The following is a 24,417-nucleotide window of genomic DNA, read 5'->3' on the forward strand; positions in this document are numbered from 1 at the left end:
AATACAGGCACACTTAAAATACACCACCACTGCCCAGATGATGTGATGACCCTTGTGGGTGCTAGGAGCAGCACAGAACAAAAAGACCACTGATAAAGGATGAAATCCTGACACTGAGAGCACAAAAGGGCTTTTCTTACTTCAGCAGGGCAAAGCTGCTGCCTTCCTGCTCCTCCCCGGACTTTCTGTCTTCAAGGTATATGAATTGCACCCAATGATTTTCTTCCTGCCCTTGCTTCCTGCCTGTTCCTAATCCCAGCTGTGATTTTAGTGCCTCGCTTGGGCTGAAGCCAACATGCTGTCCCCCTCTGCATGGCCAAAAACCTCATTTTCATGACAGTGTAGTAGGAAATAACTGGAATATTTCTGAATAAGCAGTTTAGTGCAACTAGCCTTTCAGATCAATATTACATTGGGAAGGATCAATAAAAATGTAAATGAAATGTAACTGATTCAATTCAGACTGCCCACCATGAGCGTCCCATTTTAACAAGAGATGCTTTGTTTGTTTAGTCTTTTTCTAATTCAGTGGAATCCTACTGCTGTTATATTTTGTATCTGTGCCTCAGGCTCCAAATTCTGCTCTCAAATACACGTGAGAAAAAAACTATATGATGACTGCGTCTGTCTTTAAACTTCAGGGTGGACCCTTTTCCACTAAATTCCCTTGCAATGGAGAAGCTATTACGAAGGCACATATTTTATTGATGCCTTCTCCAGGTGGACTGCAAACCCTAAACTCATTAATGGACATTTGCTGCCCTTGGACAAAAGAATGATTTGTTTCAAAGGAATCTCTCATAACTACAGAACTCATTGAGCTCTTCAGTAATCTGCCACTAGTGCTTTTCAGCTTTATTTTCTTTTTTTGCCTGCTGATTACACCTGTACACATGTTTACTCCCAAACCATAAGAAATCCACAGACATTCTTAGAAGCTGACTGTTTTCTCCTGCTCAGAAATCCCCATGTATTTTTGGCTGTGTGCTCTGCATTCATGTGACTCTCACACACTGTAGCTCAATGAAATCTGAAAGAGCTGCCAACTCACCAAATTTTCCATGAATTAGGTCCTGACACTTCAATGAGAGGAAAGACAATGTCTGAAACAAGGCCAGCTCTGGCTTTCTGCCTAGTATGTGTCACAGTAATTCTACCAGCTGCCCTTCTACACAGCACTTCATACTTTTCAGACCACCAAAAAGCCCCTTGAATACTTCCAGTGATAGCTGGGGCTTGAGCTGCCAGCATGTTTTCCCAGCCTCTGGCACCCAGTGGCTCTGGACTGGACTTAGAAAGTTTTTTGTGTGTGTTTGTTTTGTTTTGTTGTTATTTTTATGAATGGTTTTCACAGGGGGCTCTGACTCCAGCACAATCCTATCCAGCCATTCATAAAAAGCAGAAGGAAAATATTGTACTTTGCCCAGTTGGAAACTGTCTCCAATACTGACCAAGGCTTTCAAGAATCTTAGTCATACAAGACCTTTGCTATCATAGTGCTTCATGTCGAGAGCTCCCTGGCAGTGCTTGCTTACTGCCAGTTAGGTTTCCACTGGATTTGGGATCTGGACTTCAGCGTGTGCTATGTATTCTCCCTTAAATGGAAGACGCACAGCTATGAAAGCTCAAAAGCAGGGCTCAGCCCCTCAGCTGGTATTAACAGCACGCACCACTACACACCACTGACATGCTGTGTGCCCACTCGTGTCACGCTGAGGGCTCCAGCTTGTGGCAGCTGAATCACTACAAGTGCTGGTTTTCAAGGGCATTGCTTTTCCTGCTTCAGCCTGGCTGAGTGGGAGAGCTATCTGGATGAATGCAGGCTAGATAAATCCAGGAATCCTGAGAGGTTTGCAGTGTCCGCTCACTTAGGTCAGCCCAGATCAGAAGAACTGAGGCATACAGGAATAGTGAGAAATTTCCCAAGCATCCCTTTTCATTTCTTTAACTGTTGTGGATGTGATGCCTTTGGAAACTTTTTAACACGCTATAGATGCAAATGCCTCAACTCACTAAGCTTTGTGTTCTCTGAGTTAAGAGATCTTTTCAGGGCTTCAAAGGAGACACCTCTGATTCAAAAGAGTGTTGCGACTGCATGTTCAACTAGCTGGAAAGAAAGAATCTGTCTTGGTTATGGAAAAGACTGAAACCATAAAAAAAAGCCAAGGACAAGAGACCTTAAAGAGGTGCTTTGGAGCAAAATAAAGTTGTACGCAAGACACGAGAGTTCTGAACTATTATGTATCCCCCCAGGAGCATGCAGAGTAAGATGGCAGACCTTCTGCTCTGCCAGAGTCTCTCTCACTTATGTCAGTGATTATATGTAAGGGGAGCTTTGTGCAACACAGGACTTTGACATTTTATTTTTATCCTAAGTTTAAGAAACAGCTATTGCACACTGAATGTGTATCAGCTGAAATTCCATACACTTGAAAGGAAAATTCATGGTTTTTTTACATCATAGGCAAGTACAAGTCAACCTTAATCAGCTTTCTTAAATCTCTATGAGACAGAAAGAACAAACGACAGTGTTGGAAAAATCCTATGACCATGTAATTGAAATGTCTATCATACAAGAACAAATCCAAAATACAGCAGAATTTCTCTTGCCATGTTTAAACTATTAAGTATGTGAGCTAAGGCAAAGGAAAATAATTTAAAACTTCAGGATAAGATTCCTAACTTTGAACAGAAAACCCCCCAAACACCTAAAGGGGAAAGTACACAAAGTTTTTGGTGGTTTTATCTTTGTGGTAAGTTTTGGATGTTCAAAGCCCAACTGTTTATGTTTTACAAGACACTTCTTCCACTCCTACTCTGTCATCACATCCCTCATTTTATTTTATTTTCAAATTCTGTTACTTCATTCTTCATCAGTATCTTAGATGCATCCTTACAGCCTATACAGTCACTGGCTAATTTCTATGCTTTCTATATGAGAACAAAAGAGCAGCCTCATGTTATGAGTCCATATTCATCTTGTACCAGTGGTCAAAAGTTGCATCAAATCAAATTTGTCACACTTCTCATTCTCTTCCATACCTCTTCTTACCCCGTGACTTTTCACAGCATTATAAAAATAAGGAAGGATACAGGTAGTCTATGTCAACTAATACGAGCAATGCTGGAACACATTTTTAACAATCAGACATAAAAGCACTGATCTGAATGCAAATCATCCTGACTGCTTGTGCCTGAATCTCCAAGGGCAAGCTGCCCAGTCACACTCCTCCTAGATGTTGTGTTCATGTCTTCCTCTTCAAACTGAGTATTATGAAGAAATTTGACTGATGCTTCTGGGCAACAGCGACTCTCTGTTTTATTCCCACAGCTTGACACAGTCAAGACATTTGCATGGAGGTAACTCTGCTGGTGAGACTAAATGACCATGATAGAAACTAACACCCATTTATAGTGCTGACAGCACAGTGTTGTGCAGAGAACATTAAAATAATTTCATAGGTCACCCAAACACTTGTAGTTCTAAATTAAAAGATGAGTAAAACCATATTTACTATTTTTGTCTACATTTCCTCAAAAAATTAATGAAGTTCATATTATACCAGTTGAAACAAATACAATCCAAAATAAATCATGTCCCCCAAGCAGTTCCGTATGACTGTTCTGCCCTACAGCTTTAATTGGTTTGAGTTCAGCCTTTCCCTCCCTCTCCCAGCACATGACCAGGGCCCACACCATGCAGCCTTCCAGAGAGCCCTCGCCTCTGGGCAAAAACTACTTCATGATTCTCAGCAGGGATCCACCCAGGGCTGCATGGGACAGTGCACCTGCTATTGTCTCCTCTGATCCAGGTATGCTCATGACTTGCTTTAGAAATTATCTTCTTTTTGAAGGTGTAGCAGAAATGCTTCTTTAAGCCAGGGGGGATGCCCCCTCCATCCAGGCAGGAATGGCTTGTGTTTTGGAAGCACAGGTCATGAATTCTTCTGCCTCCATTGCATGTTGGCAGTCAACTGTCAACCGTGGTGTCTGTGTATGCACACTGCTGTGGGTCATTAGGATCTAACAGCAAAACCATCTGGCCCTTAAGAGTTCAAAGGAGATTTCACAGTCCTCTGTGCAGTCTCATAAATGAAGCTAATAGTAATCTGCGGAGAATTTTGGCAAAATCTGTGGAACTTTTGTTCTTTATTTTCTATTCTGCTTGGCACTCTTCTGAGTTTTTAATACCAAATACAAAGTCAGGTCATTCAAAAAATATTTATTAGCTTATTAAACTGACCTCCCCTGACTGCTGCTGGAAAACCCTGCAATATCTCAAGAGCTGCACCAATAACTTTAGCTGATGACAAAGTAAATAGTACTTCTATTCCACTTGTGGAGGAGATCAGAGGGCATCAGAGTTTTCCAAGTACACAGAGTGGCTTTTAATTGCTATTTGACTGGCCACAAAATCTTATATTTTAACTGGTGAATTCAAAACACACTGCTTCAAATGACTCTTTTGGTAGCCTGAAAATTCAGGAACGGGCACATATATGCAGTCAGGTATGTATATATCCAATGGAAGTCAAACAACTGACTTCAGCAGCTTTAGGATTTCACACATTTTGTTTACAGAAGGCTACCTTCACTACAAAATGTCTTTAAGTTGCTACATTTGCAATGGTTTTATGTGCTGAGAGAGTAAAAACTGTGAAAGGAACGTATTAAAAATAAAATTCTGGGTTTTTTTATGCTCGTATTATCCATTAATTTTCAGCTGCTTTGACCCAACTTTCTTCACAGAGGTAAGATTTCCCACCATTACAGAACTTGGTAACTACAGATTTAATGGTTAGAACAGAAAGGGAAAAAAACATAATTTTTCTTCATCTGCTAGCTGAACTGTTAGTTCAAGCACAACAATACCCCATTAAGTTTATCAATGATATAATCAAAATTCAAAACGCAGTAGCTGTTAGTTCAGACTTCTTGATAGATGTTATTAGTTTTTATAATGTTTCAGCCAGTAGTATTGGTTACATTTCCATAAAATGCTTAGGGTACTGCAGCTTATGGAATACCCATTTAATGGGCCTACTATCTGCGGTTCAATACAGTAAAGTTTAAATTGGCGTACTCAGCTAAAATCAATGCATTTTGGCAGCAGAAGGATCTGTTGTTGCTGACTGCTCTTCTTCAGCTGCTCTGTTGGATTCCCCTCTTACTTCATTGTCATCCACCACGTATTTGATAAGCTTTCCTGATGCATTATGGTCTGGTTTAGTTCAGCACCCTGTGCATTCTTCTGCTAAAATATTAAGAAGCAATTTCTGCCTTTCAGAATAATTCTAGTAGACAGTTCAGCACTGAGGTTTTCTTGATATGCACTTAAGGAAATATGAGCTGGCTCTTTTGTCTGATGAACGTCATATGTATCTGTCTATTTATAACTCCCTATACAGGCTACTGAGAAAGCCAAATGGGAGGTTCCAGATATTCTTAGTTATAGTGTAAGGAAAAAAACCATCCATTTTGGTAGACAGAAATAAATGATAAAGTTATTTGCAAAGAAACCAGGCCCTCATGATTCAGGGATGTAAACCAATCAGAAACTACTTAGCTTTATACCTTGAAGACTTCTCCAGACAAATAACTATTGTGCAACTGTTTATCTCCAGACTATCTTGTCTGTTTGGATACAGCAACCCCTGTGTTCACCATGCATTTCTCTTGGCCCATGTGGAAATGATTTTTTGTGACTATGAAACAGATTTGAATTAATGACCTAGAGGTGAAAAGCACTGTATCACATTACCGTCTGGTTCCAACTTTTGTTTTGGACTTTTCCCTCTCTTTTTGCTCAGGCACCTCCTGCCATACAGACCGAAAAACCAAGGGCAGTTCCTGCTTCAGAAGCCATTCCTGGAGGTACCACTGATGGTGGCTGCATGTTGCTGATCAGAGCTACAAGACTGTCATCAGTGGACTCATATCTGGACCTGACTGCCAGGAGTTCCTGAATCCCCCTGACCTTTGCACTGGCCTCCAGTGAAATAACAGAGTAAATAAGGCAGTAAAGTCCCAAACCAGACAATCTGCTGCAAAATCTGTTACTGTTTGAAAAGCGAACTCTGAACTTCAATGGGTTTGCTCAAAATGTAACTATTGTCAGGTAACATTTCTCTTTCTGGCCTCCTACATTCATTCTCCTCATTTTAAGGTCTCAAAGACCTTAACTCATTCAGTAACAGTGTCCTTATGTCATCTGGAGACTGGAAAACATGAACAGCTCATTTTCCACAATGTAGGCTTAGATACAAACGATCATCAAATTCATTTCCAGGCCTATGAAAGCTTCTGTCAACAACAGGCCCAAGCCTAGAGGCAGGGATGGTAAAAGAACTGAAGTGGCAGTCACGGCAAACAAGGGGTTAACTGCTCCATGGGGAAATCCTGGGACCATTTTGTCCCACCAGTGTCAGGAGGCAACTCTACTCCCTGCCCCAGTCTCCACCACAGTGCTGCTGCAATGGCCATGCCACAGTCCGGAGCTGCACTGCTTCACAGGAGCCCCTGAAGGAGGATGCTGGTGAAAAGACAATATGCACTTCCCTCAGCCCTTGGGCACCTTCACTATCCTGGAAAGTTAGCTAGCTATTCAAGCTACCTTGAGAGTAGCAATGCAAACCAAGGAGTGTCAGTGTCCTCCCTTGGGTATTTCCCATTGGCAGCCTGTGGCACATTTCTTCAGTTTAGCTGCGTGCTAGAAGTGCTGCTGCCTCCAAAGATTTGTGCTTCATGTTTTAGCAAGAGGAAGAGAGCATCAGGGCAGGCACTATGTAAAGGCAGGTGCAGGACAACATGATCTACCTAGAAAACTTGCAGACATCACCTACGGAGAAAACAATCCAGCCCAAGTCCACAGCCTGGCTTGCATCTATACCACCTTTCCTCCTCCCATATGCCATATCTCCCATATCTCTTCCACAATGCTTAAGAGGGAAGACCCCGTGGGCCATGCTATTTCCTTAGCCACACCTGGGCACATATTAGGTGGCAGAGGACAAGACGGTGAAGGAGAGAAAGCTCCCAACTGCACAGCACAGACAACTGCAGGGCAGTGCTTGAGGCTGTGCCCAGGCACTGTTCAGCTCATGGAGCACAGACACAACTCTAGATCCTGTTGAGAAGGCTAACTGTCCCCTCATCTGCACAAATTGGGCTAAGGATACAAGGGATCTAGGCAGTCTCTTTGCACAGCCATTTCTGCCCCTTCAGAGATGTAAAGCATCTTGCACAGAGCTTATATGGTCACTCCCAGGTCTGGCCCTAAACTCCTGCAGGAGCTTCCCCTTCACAACTAGCCCCTTGCCTCCATGACCTCCCATTGCCCTGTGACGGATGAGCAGGATTTTCCTCCAAAGAAAAGGCACAGTCCAAGGAAGGCCAACTGACTGTGCCTGGCTGATTTTCTGCAGCTGAGGATCTGGCCTGAGGCACTTCTCTTGAACTTCTTTGTCTGAGCAGATCCATTGGTAGCCACATGGTTGGCTGGGGATGTTTTTTTATGTCTGGGATATACAGATGTCTGATAGCTGTCTGTCTATCGAATAGATTTGATAATTATTACTGCCTCCAGGAAACTGATGCTGCTAAGACTGTCTGTCAGAGTCCAACCAGAGCCTGCTGACATACTGGCACAGTTTCATAAAGAAGTCAGTGTCCAAAACAGAAATACATTTTCCACATACTTGAAATATAGCAGGGGCTTGGTGGCAAGTTGTAATTAATCCACTTCCTGGCTTGATATGTTTTGGGATCATTCTGATGCGTGGTATGTTAAATACTGAACTCAATCCATACTGTTATTTTTAAAATGGAAATTACATTCATTATGTCCAAAGGCATGATTTGTAGGCACTCCTTCCAAAGCAGAAAAAACCCACTGCACTGCATTTCTGGTGTGCTTTTACCATTCACTCATTAATAGCAATTTCATTATATGCATCATTGTGAAATTTGCATGACACAGTAATGGATTTTTTAAGATGGTAGCAAAATCTTTGAACCAGCTTGATAGAACCCACTTACGAGAAGATTGCAAAGTTAAAGTCTACAAAATCCTGTCACCAGCCTCTTGAAAGCAGCAGAAATATGTATAGTGTCTGTGTACACATGCTTCCCTCAGTCTGAAAGACAGAAAGAAGGGGGAAGAGAAGTGAGGAGAAAGAGATTCTGCTCTTGATAATCCTGGTGTAATTTGGAAGTTGTTCTATTTATGTCCCCGAACAGACTCTGAATTTAGCCCAGTCTAGGAGAGAAGAATTTGACTGTAATTTTTACAGGACAATTACCTGACTGTCTAGCTATAGTTATTTAATAGCCTTTTGGGTGCTACATCTGACCTGAACATCCTATTTGTTGCTTGGATCTAACAATGTGAACATCAAAGGTATGTGTGCTAGGTATGCATGCAAATCCCCTGCAGCTTTTTTCATAATAGTACTGAAACACAATACCACATCAAGAATGCAGTGCCTGGAGGACCCTACTACAGGTCTGCTCCCTGGTACAGCTTAAAGTGGTTTCCTTGCTCACAGAGCTCCATCCACCACTTGGAAAGTGGCCTGCTTTTAAATGTTACGGTTGCTAGGGAGCGCTTGTAAATGTTTTACCAAATGCAGGTCATTTCAGAGAATAGGACTGCTTGGTATTTACTCTCAGTTCCTGATAACCCTTCCATATTTTGTCGTTTCTGTTGCTTAAGTGACAAAACCTGATTTTTCATGCCACAAAAACCAAAACTAAATCCTGTCCTTGGCTGAATTTTGTCCTTGGTTCAAACCAGTTGCAGAGTCTACCCAAAGAGGTAAATACTTCCATCTTCCAACTAGTCACATTTTATTGTGCTTGGAACCTATGTGGTTTGGGGCATGCCAGTTGGTAGCATCTGTGGCTAGGTGGTCCTGGCAGCAGAGGTGAAAGCAGCTTGCTGGATGAAGGAGTGGGATAGGTGGCCTCCAAGTGCTGCTGTAGTTGGCACAGAGATATACCGTTTCTGGGAATCAGGTACACAGGGTAGACAGAAGCTTGATTTGCAGCTGAACAGAATTCACCTCCGTGAGATCAGGTATCAGCACCAGATTGCTTAACAGCAGTTGCAAGATCATTTTAGCATTGGCAGTAACACGGCCAAAGATACCCCGATATTCTAGATATTAACAGGTATGGGAGCTACTGATGGTGTGGAGCAAGGTCCTTCTGCTGGTGGTCAGCAGGCTGCTGCCATGCACCTAAATGTCCCCACATTCTATGCCTGTGACTCCCCAGCCCAGCCTCAAGCAAGACTTTATCTTGAGAAGGGAGCCAGGAAGCACCTTGAAGAAAGCCCCCAGGGACACAAAAGGTTGCTGCGAATCCATTCCTCTCCCAGGCAAATCCCATGGCCAGCAGGGAGACCACCAGCGAAGGAAGGACAGCATTTGAAGGAGGAGTAAGGAAAGTATAGCTTGGGACAGTGTGTGTACACCTAGGAGTTTCTGGAAGTCTTTGGCTAGTAGGGAACAGTTCTGGGAAGTTCTGGTTGGGTTGCAGAGTGGGAATGATTCAAAGAGATGGGATGAAGAAATGCAAGTGTAAAGGAGAGATGGTAGGGAAGAGGGGGACCAAATGCACACCACCTTTCCTGCTTGCACACAAATAGCACCAAGGTCTCTACACTGCCCGTTATGTGCAAGGAACTGAGAGGAAACACAAATAAATACCTTATATTTATTTTTGTCCACCAACAGACACACAATGGCTGTATTGTAATATTTTTGCCTCTTTTATGCTCTTAAAAGTGTGCACGTTGCTGATACATTTTGGGGGTTTTGTGGTGTTTTTAAAGAAAGCAGCTGGGAAGTTTGGTTAGAAAGATTGGTTTTTAGGTACCGTTGGCTTTTTTAGATTTTAGGATCAGATACATTCTGTAGGCTTTATGGGGGTGCTTCACCTTCTCAGATCATAAAAAGGAAGAGAGAAATAGGAAGGCCCTGGGACTGTACTGCCTTGGTGAGTGGAGGATTACACCCCTACATGCATGCAGAGAAACAACCTGTCATTCAAGGCTGCTGCTGACAGCAGAATCCGCATGAGCTCGTGCTCTTCCTGAAGAAGAACTCAAGCCATCTCTCAGCACAGCAATCTGTGGAGAAGCACGTCTGCTTCAGCTTAGTGGTTAGACAGCGCTGGCAACAGGACAGGGCATTCACTGTTTGTTATACAAGCACTTCAACAGGGTGGGGGACAGTGATGGGATAAGGAGTTGCCCATGCTCTTTCACCTTTCATCATCTCCAAGGAATGTCTGCCTTTGGGGCTAATTTACATGCATTTACGTTAATAAATGTGTGGCCTTTTCAGCTACGTTTTTTCACTTTAATCCCTGTCTGCCCTTGCTGCCACATGCCCTTGGCAATTTGTGGTTATTTTGCTCATTCAGCATTGTATAATTGTCCTTTATCACTGAATATAGATTTCTTTTTTATAGTTAAGATAATGCAGAGCTCATAAAAGCGATATAGTCTAGCTCCATTTTACTTAGCAAATACTGGGCTTTTTTTTTTTTTTTTCTTATCTTCTTTTTCTCAGTCAAAAAGACAATATTTTGCTAACTGTAAACTCATTTGCAAGCCCAAAACTGATGATTTAATGAGTCTTCCAGATGCATCAATCACAGTTCCAGAAAGCTTCCTGACTGACAAGAAAGCCAGGACTTCTGTGAGATCTCCACATCAGGGTATTATTTATAAACATTTTGTATCTCAGAGGGAACCCCCCCAATATCACGTAAGCTCCATATGGCTCCCTGCTCAGCACTGTGTATGTCTTCCCCCTCTCCCTACTCCTAACTGTGATGGGGCCCAACCTTTTGGGCTGGTGTTGGTTGAACGGTCCCTTACGGAAGTACTCAAGGTCTCTATGGTCAACTCCATGACTTAATACATGAAGATGTTTCCTTCACTTCCATGCTCATCCCATGCCAAGATGATGTCTGTGCTTGGACCAATTGATAGACATGAGATCAGATGGGTGAAGAGCAGGATCCACGCATCCTTGAAGAGAGAGCACAATAGAAAGAAGGCTGTTGCCCTCTGCCCAGGATAAGGACATTCAGAAAAGAGGATGCAGGGTAATTTTGTACTGTAGATGATTTTGGCAGGGAGGATCCAGCCCATAAACTTTAGTTTAACCAGCCCTGCCTGCACTAGAAAACAGTTAATAGGTCCATTTAAATTTATGAACCTTTACTTATAGCACTGGCCAGTAAAGGAGTGCACTTTCACATGGCTGTCTCAGCCATACTACACTCCACCTACAGGGCTGCCAATGTCCTGGGGAAGTCTTTAGTGTGCAGGAGTTACATTCCTGGAAGAGCCTGAGTCTTACAGAGACCTGAGGAGCAAAACGCATAATACGTTAACTGATTAGCATCTCATAGTAACACAAGTACAGACAAGGGCATTTAATTCCTGAAGACCACAGAACTAATCCCAGTCTAAACCTGACCTACTGGTACATAGCAGACAAGGGTAAACTGCAATAAAAAAACCTGGGAAGTGCCTGGACACCACCATGATGAACATGTTTGTCTACCTCCTCATCGGTATCAATTGCGGTGGATTTTTTTTTTCCAAGTACATTTCTCTTAACCCTCAGTGTTCCTTCAGAAACAGAAATCTAACTCATTACTCCTGTGGGAGATCTGTGATGCTGTGTGATGGGTCATATCGGTACTACTCCTCAGTTCAACATGGACTTCCTTACAAAAACCTTAAGAATATGTATCAGATAACTAAAACCAATCACAACATTTAAATACATAATCTCACCTCCGAATATCCTTTTCATCTCTGTAGATCCCAAAGCGATTTATACATTGGAAGTGACATGGGAATCTTATAAAGGCATCTGTTTCACTCTGCACTAAAATGCAGCCATCTCTGGGATGAGGTCTGGCAGCTGTTTTAACAGCACAAGACAATGTTACATACAGTTGGGGCAGGAGCTGAAGAATAGCATATCCAGTGTATGTGGCAGAGAAGGAAGGATGTAATTATCCAAACTGGAATTTGGCCAGGACACTGGGGTCAAAATCCCAAATCTTTTGAAAAGTGCCATGGGAATGCTAATGTCCACAAGTGGTCAGGGCCTTGATTTTACATCTCATCTGAAAAACAACACCTCTAACAAGTTTTCTTGAGTACCATGCAAAGGCATTCATCCTAAGTGAATCAGAAGAAAAAGTGTATCCCAGCACAGCAGCTAGGTGTCCCTGGGGATATTAATTTTGTTTCCTGGTTAGGTTATATAATCTGAGCGTCCAGAAGACATATACATAGTCCTTTCACAGCACTAGTCTGCAGCGAGAACAGGGCACTGCTTGTGTTGGATGTATTTATCAGAAACTCAGATCACAACCCCTATTTTCAAAAGAGCAATACTCCTCCCATGATCATTTTGTGACTTGACTTCGGTCATCTAAAATGTGAATCACCCTAAGTATTTAAGCTACGAATGGCTATTAGCCAAACAAACAACTTTCCACTGGGGTATTAATGAGATACTGCATTCTGCACAATTTAAGTACACAAACCAATCCCTGACTGAAAAGGCATTTTAAAAGTCACCACCAGGTAAGCAGCAATAATGGAACACATACAGCTTTAGCCGACTTCAGATGTGAAGATATATAGCATCACTTTACACATATTTTACTAAGGTGAAGCAATGAGGACAGGCTAGCAGTCTGTGCATGCGTAGTCACTAATACTTATCAAAGCTCAGCCAGGACACTATAACCCAGTTGTGCATTAAATATCTCAGACTAGAAATTATGTCCATATCTGTTTTTATAGATTTGGAGAGAGGAACTTTGTGCTAATGCACTAAGGTGGCTTACACCTTAAGACTTTAATTTTTGATCAGTCTTAATTCTTAAAATTAAGTTCAGCAACCCACCCACCCTGAACAGTTTCTGCCTGGCACAAAACATCACACAATTCTCAACAAGCCCCTGCTTCTTCTAGGGTAATTCTTAGACTCTCTCAGCTGAGAGCTAGACCTAGTGGCAGGTGCCTCCAGGCACTCAAATGACTGTGGCCCTCCAATAGCTCATGAACTCTATAGCGCTGGACTATGTAACACAGCCAGCAGTGGGACCAGGAGGAATCAATCCTGTGCTACGCGAGACAGGAAAAGCCACCAAAACCGACATTTCCAGGCTGCCCAGCAAATGTTCACCTATCTACTAGCTCTGTTCTTGTCTTCCCACGGTACTGCACAGCTCTGGGGAAACAAGCAGTGAACTCAGCAAGAGAGGCAGAAGGACTCTGGGCAACAAGATTTTCATGCAACACTGGGGAGAATCAGGGAAATTTACTGTCCCTGCATTAGATGCTGCAGAGCTGACCCCCTCACATGAACAATGGGTGCTCCAAACATGGAAGATTGACAAAAGGCAGGCTGTGGAAAAGAGGACCAGAGAGATGAAATGTTTCCTCACAGAACATGACGGTGTCAAAAATATTACTAAATGCAGGTTTCTTGGAACTGGTCTAGACCTCTATTACAGTCCACATTTTAAAAATATGTCTCAAAAGATTGTGAGAGTTTGTCACCTGCATTCAAATGCCATCCACAGGAAGGAATCCCCCTCTGGCCATAATCCTAAACAACCTGTAGGAGACTTTCACTTGTGATAGACTCAGGCCATCCTGCACATGAGGTCACATCAGATTACCACATGGTCCCATCTGGCTTTCGCATCTGTGAATCACGGGTTCAATACCAATGTCACTAGTCTAACAAGTGAGAGCTAGTCTGTCTCATCGAAATACTGCCAAGATGGTTTCCTTTTCACAAGCATTTCCTTACATAACAGGAACATGCATGCATGTGCTGCAGAGAAATTAAATAATAAATTATGATCAAGAAAAATTAAAGGATTTGACACAAAACCCACTAAGACCAGATGCACATAACTAGAAATCTCAAATTTGTTTGAACAATCTCACAGAAGTGAACCCAACTCAAATCAACCAGGTTGATAGCCTGAGTAGGAGTAACTGCACGCAGGAGAACACAGGACTGCAGCACTGGGATAAAACTAATCTTGGGCGTTCTACAGGGTGAGGCAAAGTATTATATAGGTCTTTCAGCTATAAAGTTATATCTAATATAAGAATATGCAGCAATGCCTGATTTAAAATCAATTATCAGTCTTTCCTTTAGGTAGGTACTGGTTTTGAATACACTCGATGAAACAGCATTATGTATGTAAGATCACATGAGATGGCTTTCACTCAAATGAGACACACATGACATTACATGAAGTGTAGACCAGCAAACCTAACAGCTCACCTCTTTTTTATAAAAATAGAACCAAAATTGTGATTTTTGTCTATCAGATTGTCCTTTCTTCAAAGCAAAATCTAGTTAACAGAAACACAGGCATGTCTGCTCCTGACCTCACTGTTAGAAGCTCAAGTGAATGTTTGTCTGCTTTGCTGGATGTATATAAGTATTAGTTAACCCGACACTCAGCTAATTTTTACTTATTTAATAATACTAATACTATTCATTATTTCAATTATTTGCTTGTGCCCTTAAAAGCAAGTGAACTTAATGTTAAATGTTTTCTCCTATTTCCTTTCCATCACTGCCTTCTCTGTAAAAAGTGTGTTGCTGCATCTTAACTGCACTCAGTGCCCACAGCATTATAAAAAACCACAACAACAAATACAGAAAATCCAAGCCTTCTTTTGCTTGTTGCTTTACTCTTTACTATCCTCTCATTGGTTTACTTTAATTGCAGGAGCTTGATACTGTACTCATTTTCCTCAGTCAGTTCATAATATCAATTTCCCTGAAGGTCAGAAACAATACATCAGGAAATACCACCTGCTATTCAGGGATATCGCAGGAAATTTGCATTTCCACTTTGTAAAGCGTTATTATTTTGGACTGATAACCTACATTTATTCCATGATCCCAAAGTGCTGGGATCCCTGAAACCTATAGAGAGAATGAGTGTCCTGGCTGGCCTCCCACTAGCATTTCATGTTTATTAACAATCAAGAGTAAAAGACAAACAACTTGCTGCTGAAAAGACGTGTGTGCCTCACAAACAGCTCTCCCTGCCACTTCCACAGGAGTATGGGAGCGACCCAGCCTCTTTGCCGGTCTCCCCCTGCTCGGCCAGCCCTCCTTCAGAGCTGGGTTGCTGCCTGAGTGCATTCTTCCACCCCCTGCAAATAGCAGAGGAGGATTTACAGCAGCCAGAGGATTTACTCTCCTGAAGGAATACAGGAGGCTTGAGCACAGTTTCCGCAGGGAGTTGCACATCTTCCTTCTAGCCTTTTATTCACTAGGTGTGAGAATGTGGCATTTTGGGACCATCAGCAGGGGAAGGAAAGCTGCCCCCAGTTGGGTGCTCCCAAGCCTTGCAACCTTCCCAACAGCTGTAGCAAAACAAACTTTCAGCATTTTTTCTGCAGAGGGGCATTCTGAGGCAGCCAGCAATACAAACTCCAGCAATTCTATTCCCTTAGCATTCTCAGCACAGCCGTGAGGGGTTGGGCAGGAAGGAGGAGACCCGTTAGAGAGAAGCTGCAATCCTACACATTTCTGAAACATTTTCTACACAACGAGTACATTAAATTTTAGTAGCCTTCTTCCCAGCTCTTCAAACTCAAACATATCTTTGGCTGTTTTGTTTTCTCCCCAGGCTTACACTGGTGGGGAAGAGCCATGCCCTGCAGTGCGGAGCAGGGTACCTGCTTCGAGTAGACGCGGCCGGGGCAGTGAGCAGTAAGGCTGCACATCACATCCCCTCATGTGTGCTGCATGAAATGTCGGGGGGAGAGGGGTATTCGCAACTGCCTATCACTTCTCCCAGGAAGCCCACTCTGCCACCCAGAAACACACCTAATGATGGGCATGAGGCAACTGGACTCAAGGTAGAAATGTGCTTTAAAATGGCTTTATTTGTGGAGGTCTGTCCAAATCCAGCTTCATGGCTCAGGAGGAAGTGTGACTGTGGGAACTTTCTTGCACAGTTTCTTTCTGGCTGACTGAACACGTCCCAGAGATTTCACTTCTGGGAGGAATGCCTTGAAGCAATTTTTTTTATGATGAGGGTGTTCTGAGACATATCTCTATTTCAAGCAACAGCACTGGAGACTGCTGAGGGGGGGCAGCAAGCCTTCCTGCCTGGATTAAAAGAAACTTTCTTTTTGGTTGGCTGTTCAAAAGGGCATGAGTGAGGGAGCAGCAGAGGAACGTGCTCATGGACAGCTTCCCTGAGTCACTCCCCAGCCCCGCTCATGCCAGAGAGCTGCACTGCCACCACCAGAGCCAAGCCAGCCTGCTGCTGGGAAACTCCATGTTATTCAGAACCAGGGGTGAGGCAGGTGCCTCTGTGTCGGTGCAGGTACAAGGCTGAAAGCTGCCGCTACACCAGCAGGTCCGAGCTGTAGATGTGGCACTGGCGCAAACAGCTCCAAAGCTGCCCAGAGTTGCATGAGCTTGATTTGCTCCTCTTGCCCAAGAAGAGGAAATGCGAAGAGGTATAAAGTCACCATGCCCTTTCCCAGACAGGAAGAGTACCGCAAACTAGCTGAGAATTCTCCTGCCTTAGGCGAGTCCTGCCCAGCTATGTAGCAGTCGGTAGGTGTTGACGGTGAGGCTGGCAGAAGAGAGCTTCAAGCTGGCACTGACTCAGAGGCTGTTTGCACAAGGGCTGTCTTTTAAAACTTCAGACTGATAAAACTAATGACTGTGTTGAGAGGTGCTCATAAAACACTGAGTCACCCCTTATTCCATTAAGAAAGCTGTCACTGATCTTTCAAGGAGGCCTGAATGGGTTATTCCACTCTACGCTGTGCTGAATTCAGAAATATCAATCTGCATGACACTTTGGATGACCTAGGCTGGCAGTGAGAGAGTTCAAAAGCTGAGGAACACCTCTTAACAGGAACGAACAGTAACACACATTTGGAAATAACCCTTGCAATTACCGTTAGCTGTTTGGGACACTCTCCTACCTGGAAGCTTTTGTGCTACTGATCAGTTATCCAAGGAGGGATGGCAAGAAATGACTGTAAACCAGCCCCAGCTGCCTTCAAGGCTGAGTTAAAAATCAGGAGGAGGAGAAATTTCAATATTTAATATTTAAACAAAAAATGTTTAATTTTTAAACATTTATGTTCCTTTTATGATTGTTAAATCAGCACTAATACAGAATGTAAACCATTTTATTGCCTTCACACAGTACTTTCCTGTTGCTCCCTTCCCAAGAAATCTATTTTTTAGGCAGATGAGAGCTACCAGCAGGAGGTTCAGAAATGCTGGTCCTAATAAATAACCTCAGAGCAAGACCTGCCACCCTTCTTCAGACACACTACCTAATGACTTCAGTGAGAGTTCTTCCTGAGTAAAAATAAGTTTTGGCCCATTACCTTCAAATAAACAGAACGCTTTATTGTGGCTTGAGGTGCTTCCTCCTATCTGAACTTTCAGTTTTCCAGGTTGAGCCAAAGAGGTACAAAGGGGGTTTCCCATGGGTTGTACGTGCACTCAAAAGGGCTCCCAAATTACTCTCCTCAGTTCTGTGTCTTGAATTTGTACCTGCAACCCCTGCCTTCACTGAGCAGAAGCAACGGGTAGAGGAGATGGGATGTCCTGACAATGAGCTTTCACTGAGCTGAAAAATAATCTTTCTCCAATGCTGGCCTTCAAAGACAAAAATCTTTCTCTAACATTATTTAGCCTTCATCCTCTCTGCAAACTAGTGAGTGCCTAAGCCTGTCAATCCTGTTAGTGGGCAGCAGTGACAACACCTGTGTGCGCTGTGATCAGTTGGATGACCAGTTCAGCCTGGTAGTGGAGCTCAAAGAAGAGGCTGAAAGATTAAGAAGTATTAAGGAGTGTGAAAGGGAAATTGATTGGTGGAGTAACACCCTAGCACCCCTGAGGCAACAGGAGCAAATGGAGGCTCCAGAAGAGGCAGGTGATCCCTCATCCTCTTGCTACCAGGCAGAAGGAGGGGACGTAAGAGATGGGGGAGGCTGGAAACAGGTCCCTGCTCAGGGAGGCAGGAAAATCCTCTCCCGACCTCCCTCACCTTCCATGGTGTCCCTTCACAACAGATATGGGGTCCTGGAACTTGCGAATGAAGCAGAGAAGGATGAAGAAAATGAGTCAAATAAGGAAGAAGATGAAGGTCCACCAAGGCCAGGTCACCCTAGACCAGGTATTAAAACCAGTTCTAAAAAGAACCCCAGGAGGGTCATTGTAGTGGGTGACTCCATTCTGAGGGGTGTCAAAGGCCCCATATGCAGACCAGACCCGCTTCATAGGGAACTCTGCTGCCTCCCAGGGGCCTGTGTGAAGGACCTCACAGCAAAACTCCACACCCTAGTGAGACCCAAGGACTACTACTCTCTCTTGTTTTTTCAGGTGGGTAATGATGGTATTACCAGGAGAAATCCAAAATCAGTGAAGAGAGATTTCAGGGCCTTGGGGAAACTGGTTAAGGGGTCAGGGGCACAAACTGTGTTCTCCTCCATCCCTTCAGCTGCAGGGATGGATGAGGAAGGTTAAAGGAGAAGTCAACAGATGAACTTCTGGCTCCGAGACTGGTGTTACCATCAGGGCTTTGGATTTTTCAATCATGGCTTAGTATACAGGATACCAGACCTTTTGGCATCAGATGGGATGCACCTGTCCCAGAGGGGGAAAAGGATCTTGGGGCAGGAATAAGCTGCGCTCATTGAGAGAGCTTTAAACTAGATTTTAAGGGGGAAGGGGACAAAACTGGAACTCCCAGGCATAAGCCCCAGGAAAGATTACCACAGTTTGTGGGATGGTTTGCCAGTGACAACCCTCACCCTGCTATCCCAGTGGAGGCAAGGGATGGAGACAGGCAGCACAACAAAGATGCAAAGGATATTGATGGATCAGTAACTGTGTAACACCTGTGAAAGCTCAGGCTGGACTTAAGACCTCTAAATGTAAAAAGGTGCTGGGGACATCAGCCCATCTGAAGTGCATCTCTACCAATGCACACAGCATGGGTAACAAACAGGAGGAGCTTGAAGCCATGATGCAACAGGAAAACTATGATGTAGTGGCTATCACAGAAACATGGTGGGATGTCTCCCATGACTGGAGTGTGCCAATTGATGGCTACGAGATCTTTAGGAGGGATAGACAAGGAAGGAGAGAGAGTGGCATAGCTCTGTATGTTAGCGACTGTTACGATTGCTTTGATCACAAGTGTAGTGAAGACAGGGTGGAGTGTCTTTGCGTTAGAATCAGGGGGAAGGCCAACAGGGCAGATGTTGTAGTAGGAGTCTACTATAGGCCACCCACCCAGGACAGAGAGGTGGATGAAATATTCTATAAGCACTTAGGAGAAATCTCACAATCGCTTACCCTTGTTCTTGTGGGAGACTTTAACTTCCCAGACATCTGCTGGAAATACAACACAGCAGAGCAGGACCAGTCCCAGAGATTCCTGGAATGTGTGGCAGACAACTTCCTGACACAGCTGGTGAGTGAACCGACCAGAGAAGGTGACTGCTGGATCTCCTCTTTGTCAAGGACTGGTGGATGATGTGGTGGTTGGAGGCTGACTAGGGCACAGTGATTGTGAAATAATAGAGTTCTCTGTTCTTAGAGAGGCCAGGAGAGGGGGCAGCAGAACTGACATCCTGGACTTCCAAAGAACTGACTTTGACTTGTTTAGGCAATTGCTTGACACGATCCCTTGGGAGACGATCCTGAAGGGTATAGGGGCCCAGGAAGGCTGGGCACTCTTTAAGAAGGAAGTGTTAATGGTTCAGGAGCAGGCTGTCCCCAGGTGCTGTAAGAGAAGCCAGGGGCAGAGAAGACCACCCTGGCTAAACAGGGAGCTTTGGCTGCAACTCAGGGAGAAAAGGAGAGTTTACAGCCTTTGGAAGAAGGGGATAGCCACTCACAATGATAATAAAGGTGCTGTGAGGCTATGTAGGGCATAAATCAGGAGGTCTAAAGCCCAGCTGGAAATTAATCTGGCTTCAGCAATCAAGGACAACAAGAAATGTTTCTTTAAGTATGTCAACAGCAAAAGAAAGACCAGGGAGAGCCTCCATCCCCTGCCTGACACAGGAGGAAACATGGCAACATGTGATGAGGAGAAGGCTGAGGTGTTTAATGCCTTCTTTGCCTCAGTCTTTAATAACAAGACTAGTTGTACTGAGGGAATCCAGCCTCCTCAGCCAGAAGACAGAAACTGGGAGAATGACCCCCCCGCATTCCAGGAGGAGACAGTCAGTGACCTGCTGCATCACACAGACACACACAAGTCTATGGGACCAGATGGGATACACCCGAGGGTGCTGAAGGAGCTGGCTGGGGTGCTCGCCAAGCCACTTTCCATCATTTACCAGCAGTCCTGGCTGACTGGGGAGGTCCCAACAGATTGGAAATTGGCCAGTGTGACACCCATCTATAAGAAGGGTCAGAAGGATGATCTGGGAAATCACAGGCCTGTCAGCTTGACTTCAGTGCCCAGGAAGCTGATGGAGCAGCTCATCCTGAGTGCCATCACACAACACATGTGGGACAACCAGATGATCAGGCCCAGTCAGCATGGGTTTATGAAAGGCAGGTCCTGCTTGAGAAACCTGATCTCCTTCTATGACAGGGCGACCTGCTCATTGGATGAGGGAAAGGCTGTAGATATTGTTTACCTTGACTTTAGCACGGCCTTTGACACCGTTTCCCACAGCATTCTCCTGGAAAAACCGGCTGCTTGTGGCTTGGACGGGCACACGCTTTGCTGGGTAAAAAACTGTCTGGATGGCCGGGCCCAAAGAGTTGTGGTGAACAGAGTTAAATCCAGTTGGCCGGTCATGAGTGGTGTCCCCCAGGGCTCGGTTTTGGGGCCACTCCTGTTTAACATCTTTATTGATGATCTAGACGAGGGGATCGAGTGCACCCTCAGTCAGTTTGCAGATGACACCCAGCTGGGTGGGAGTGTTGATCTGCTCGAGGGTAGGAAGGCTCTGCAGAGAGACCTGGACAGGCTGGAGCGATGGACTGAGGCCAACTGGAGGAGTTTCAATAAGGCCAAATGCCGGGGGCTGCCCTTGGGCCACAACAACCCCCAGCAGCGCTACAGGCTTGGGCAGGAGTGGCTGGAGAGCTGCCAGTCAGAGAGGGACCTGGGGGTGTGATTGACAGCCGGCTGAACAGGAGCCAGCAGTGTGCCCAGGGGGCCAAGAAGGCCAATGGCATCCTGGCTTGTGTCAGCAATAGCGTGGCCAGCAGGGACAGGGAAGGGATCTGACCCCTGGACTCGGCACTGGTGAGGCCGCCCCTCGATTCCTGTGTTCAGTTTTGGGCCCCTCACTACAAAAAGGACATTGAATGACTCGAGCGTGTCCAGAGAAGGGCAACGAAGCTGGTGCAGGGTCTGGAGCACAGGTCGTACGGGGAGCGGCTGAGGGAACTGGGGTTGTTTAGTCTGGAGAAGAGGAGGCTGAGGGGAGACCTCATTGCCCTCTACAGCTACCTGAAAGGAGGTTGCAGAGAGCTGGGGATGAGTCTCTTTAACCAAGTAGTAAGCAACAGGACAAGAGGGAATGGCCTCAAGTTGCACCAGAAAAGCATTTCTTTCCAGAAGGGGTTGTTAGGCGTTGGAATGGGCTGCCCAGGGCAGTGGTGGAGTCCCCATCCCTGGAGGTGTTTAAGAGTCAGGTTGACATAGTGCTGAGGGATATGGTGTAGTTGGGATCTGTCAGTGTGAGGTTAATGGCTGGTCTATATTATCCTCAAGGTCTTTTTGAGGGCTGCAAAGCAGCCTCCCAACTCCCCTCCTTAGCATCCCCCTGCCATGGTCTCTGGGAGAGAACATGGGGAAGAAGTCGTTCTGATGTGTATTTTACTGATGTTTTAAAGCATATGGTCTGAATGCTCTGAATGCTGCGGATTACTGTCACATGTCCTAACCCACTGCCTATCTGTTGACATAGTATCACCTTTCATAAATTGCTGGATACCATTTTGCCATCAGCATTGCTCTAAACACAGGAATTATAGTCAGGACACAAATCCAAATAACCCTTATATGCTTAATAAAATAAATAACAATCAGCTCCTTAAGCGTTTCTCCTTTAAAGGAAGTTTTCTTATTTTAGATCAAACACTCATTTGGGTTCCATGCTAATTTGTGCTTCCAGTACCATAAGTAACTAACACAAAGGAAAAAAAGCCCTAAGAAAATCAGCACATTCAAAAGCGCCAGATTTATATTTTTAAATTGTAAAATACATGCTCATGTCATGCTTTGGGTGCTGGCACAATTTCTGAATGAATGCGAACAAAGCAAGATCTGCTTGAATGCATCAGACCCCCTAATGCATACTTAGCATAGCTCCAGATCAGTGGAGCCAGACCAGTTTACACCAGGTCAACAGTTGGCCCGCAAGGTTCACATGAGCATGGTAACTCTGTAAGCACCTCCTTCCTTCCCTCCTTCTCAAACTTGTGAATGGATTAATGCCACATATCTCAGTACACTCTGAACTATTTGGATTTGGTCTGGGTCACACAGTAGGAGGCTGGAAAATGAACATGAACCTCTGCCACCTCCTCCCCTCTCCACACACATTTCCACACAGTGGTAGAGAGATAACATCAGCTTTTCATAGGAAAACTGATTACTGATATGTTAGTTCAGCATGGACTATAAAATGTTACATTCTGGGGTTTTCCATGAAGATAAAATCTTGTGAAGTGAGCAAGTACTTTCAGGTCAAACTTTCATATTCAAGTGAAACCAAATTTTCTGATGAAAATATTTCAACAGAAATAGCCTTGTCAGTAGCTAACACAGCTTTATATCACACTGAAGCAAGTGTACCTCTGTGTGTCTCTGCTCTCTTTTCAATCCCTACACATTTCGGCTTTCAAAATGGCCTGCAGACCCACGGATGAAGACTTCATTGATTCAGACCCCTGAGTGCCCTGCTTTTATCTTCTTGTTACATCTCCTTGAAGAGGAGGTTAACACATATTAAACCATTGGATTTGTCTGCTCCAAGTATACAGAGATGTGTTTGAGAGCCAAACACAAGTAACTTGGGGATGCGCCAGACAAAATCCACACCTGGCAGCTGGTGATCAGCCATGTTTCACTCCAGTGGTGCAGTACTAGTGAGAACTGGCTCGTGTCATGCAAGGAGACACACTCTGCTATGAAGAGCTCCAAGAGGAACCCAAGTGTACATCCCCTGAGAGCAACCCAGTCACTCAGTGTAGCAGAGTACTGAGATCTTTCTGGCTCGCAGTACCATTTCAAGTTTGTACGAAGTCCCTATTGTTACAGCACTGGACAATTTCCCATACACTAGAAAACATAAATAAATAATTAATCTTTTCCCCCCTTCCTGCTGGCTTATAGAAACAGCTTAATTACTGCATTGAGTTTTTCTCATGTCACAAGTGTCTACAGAGGATGTTCTCATGAGCATGCATCAAATTCCAGCACATTTGAGCAGCCATGCTTATGTACAGCTTCTGTCACCTAATCTTCTAAGATCTCCTTTGGTTACCTCATGTTCCCAAAGTGTCTAAGGAACATATATTTGCACTCTAATCCTTCTATCACATCTGCATGAGCCTGCCCCATCTGACACAATAGCAATCTGGGAAGTGAAATGTTAATCTGGCAACCTATGCTTAACATAGGGACTTACATTTTAAAAAAAGTACCAAACTTCCGGAAAGTGCCATGTATGCCATCTCATGTCGGTGTAGATCACAGAGCCATTAACCTCTTCCCTGTGAGCTGCCGCAGCTGCCAGCACTCCCGGCAGGACTGGCCTGCAGGACAGCCAGGCCAGGAGCTCCAGCAGCACAGCACAGTCCAGGCTTTGCCTTGTAGGCATGATTACAGTCCTGGTCATCGACACCATGGTCCTAGAGGCTCCTTCACTACAGTTAGAGGCAACACAGCTTCTAGCATAAAGGTTTAAAATCTGAATAAAGACACAGTCTGTGTCACCCAAACCAGCATGTTTCTTGGTGTAAAACATGATGGCGGTGTCCCAGTCCCGCTGCAGCAGCCGTTCATTCCATAGGCAAGGATGCTGCAGTTGCTGCTCATCAGAGCTCTTGTTAGCAGTCACAGACCACGGGCAAGTAACAAGCTAAGACTCTTGTTCCTCCCGATCAGCACTTATGCACATGACTGTTCTTTGAAATTACGTGGCTAGTACTTTCTTCCAGGAAGCTTCAACAGTAGTGATAATACAGTAACAATGTAATTCACATAAGGGATTTTCAAATGACTGATTTCCAGGACTGCCAGGCTAACACCTTTCGTAAGAACTAAATTCACCTAACAAAATAGTTTTTAAAAGAACTACCATACATAGTACCA

The 24,417-nt window shown here is 44.4% G+C and overlaps 1 protein-coding gene across 1 annotated transcript in view; it reads right to left on the minus strand.

The window, feature by feature from the left end:
* Positions 1-24,417, minus strand: part of HMGA2 (high mobility group AT-hook 2) — a 123,848-nt gene that overhangs the window by 23,947 nt on the left and 75,484 nt on the right. The gene's annotated exons all lie outside the window — the stretch shown is intronic.

This window comes from Athene noctua, chromosome 3 (assembly GCF_965140245.1).
Source record: "Athene noctua chromosome 3, bAthNoc1.hap1.1, whole genome shotgun sequence".
In the NCBI taxonomy this organism is placed as follows: domain Eukaryota; kingdom Metazoa; phylum Chordata; class Aves; order Strigiformes; family Strigidae; genus Athene; species Athene noctua.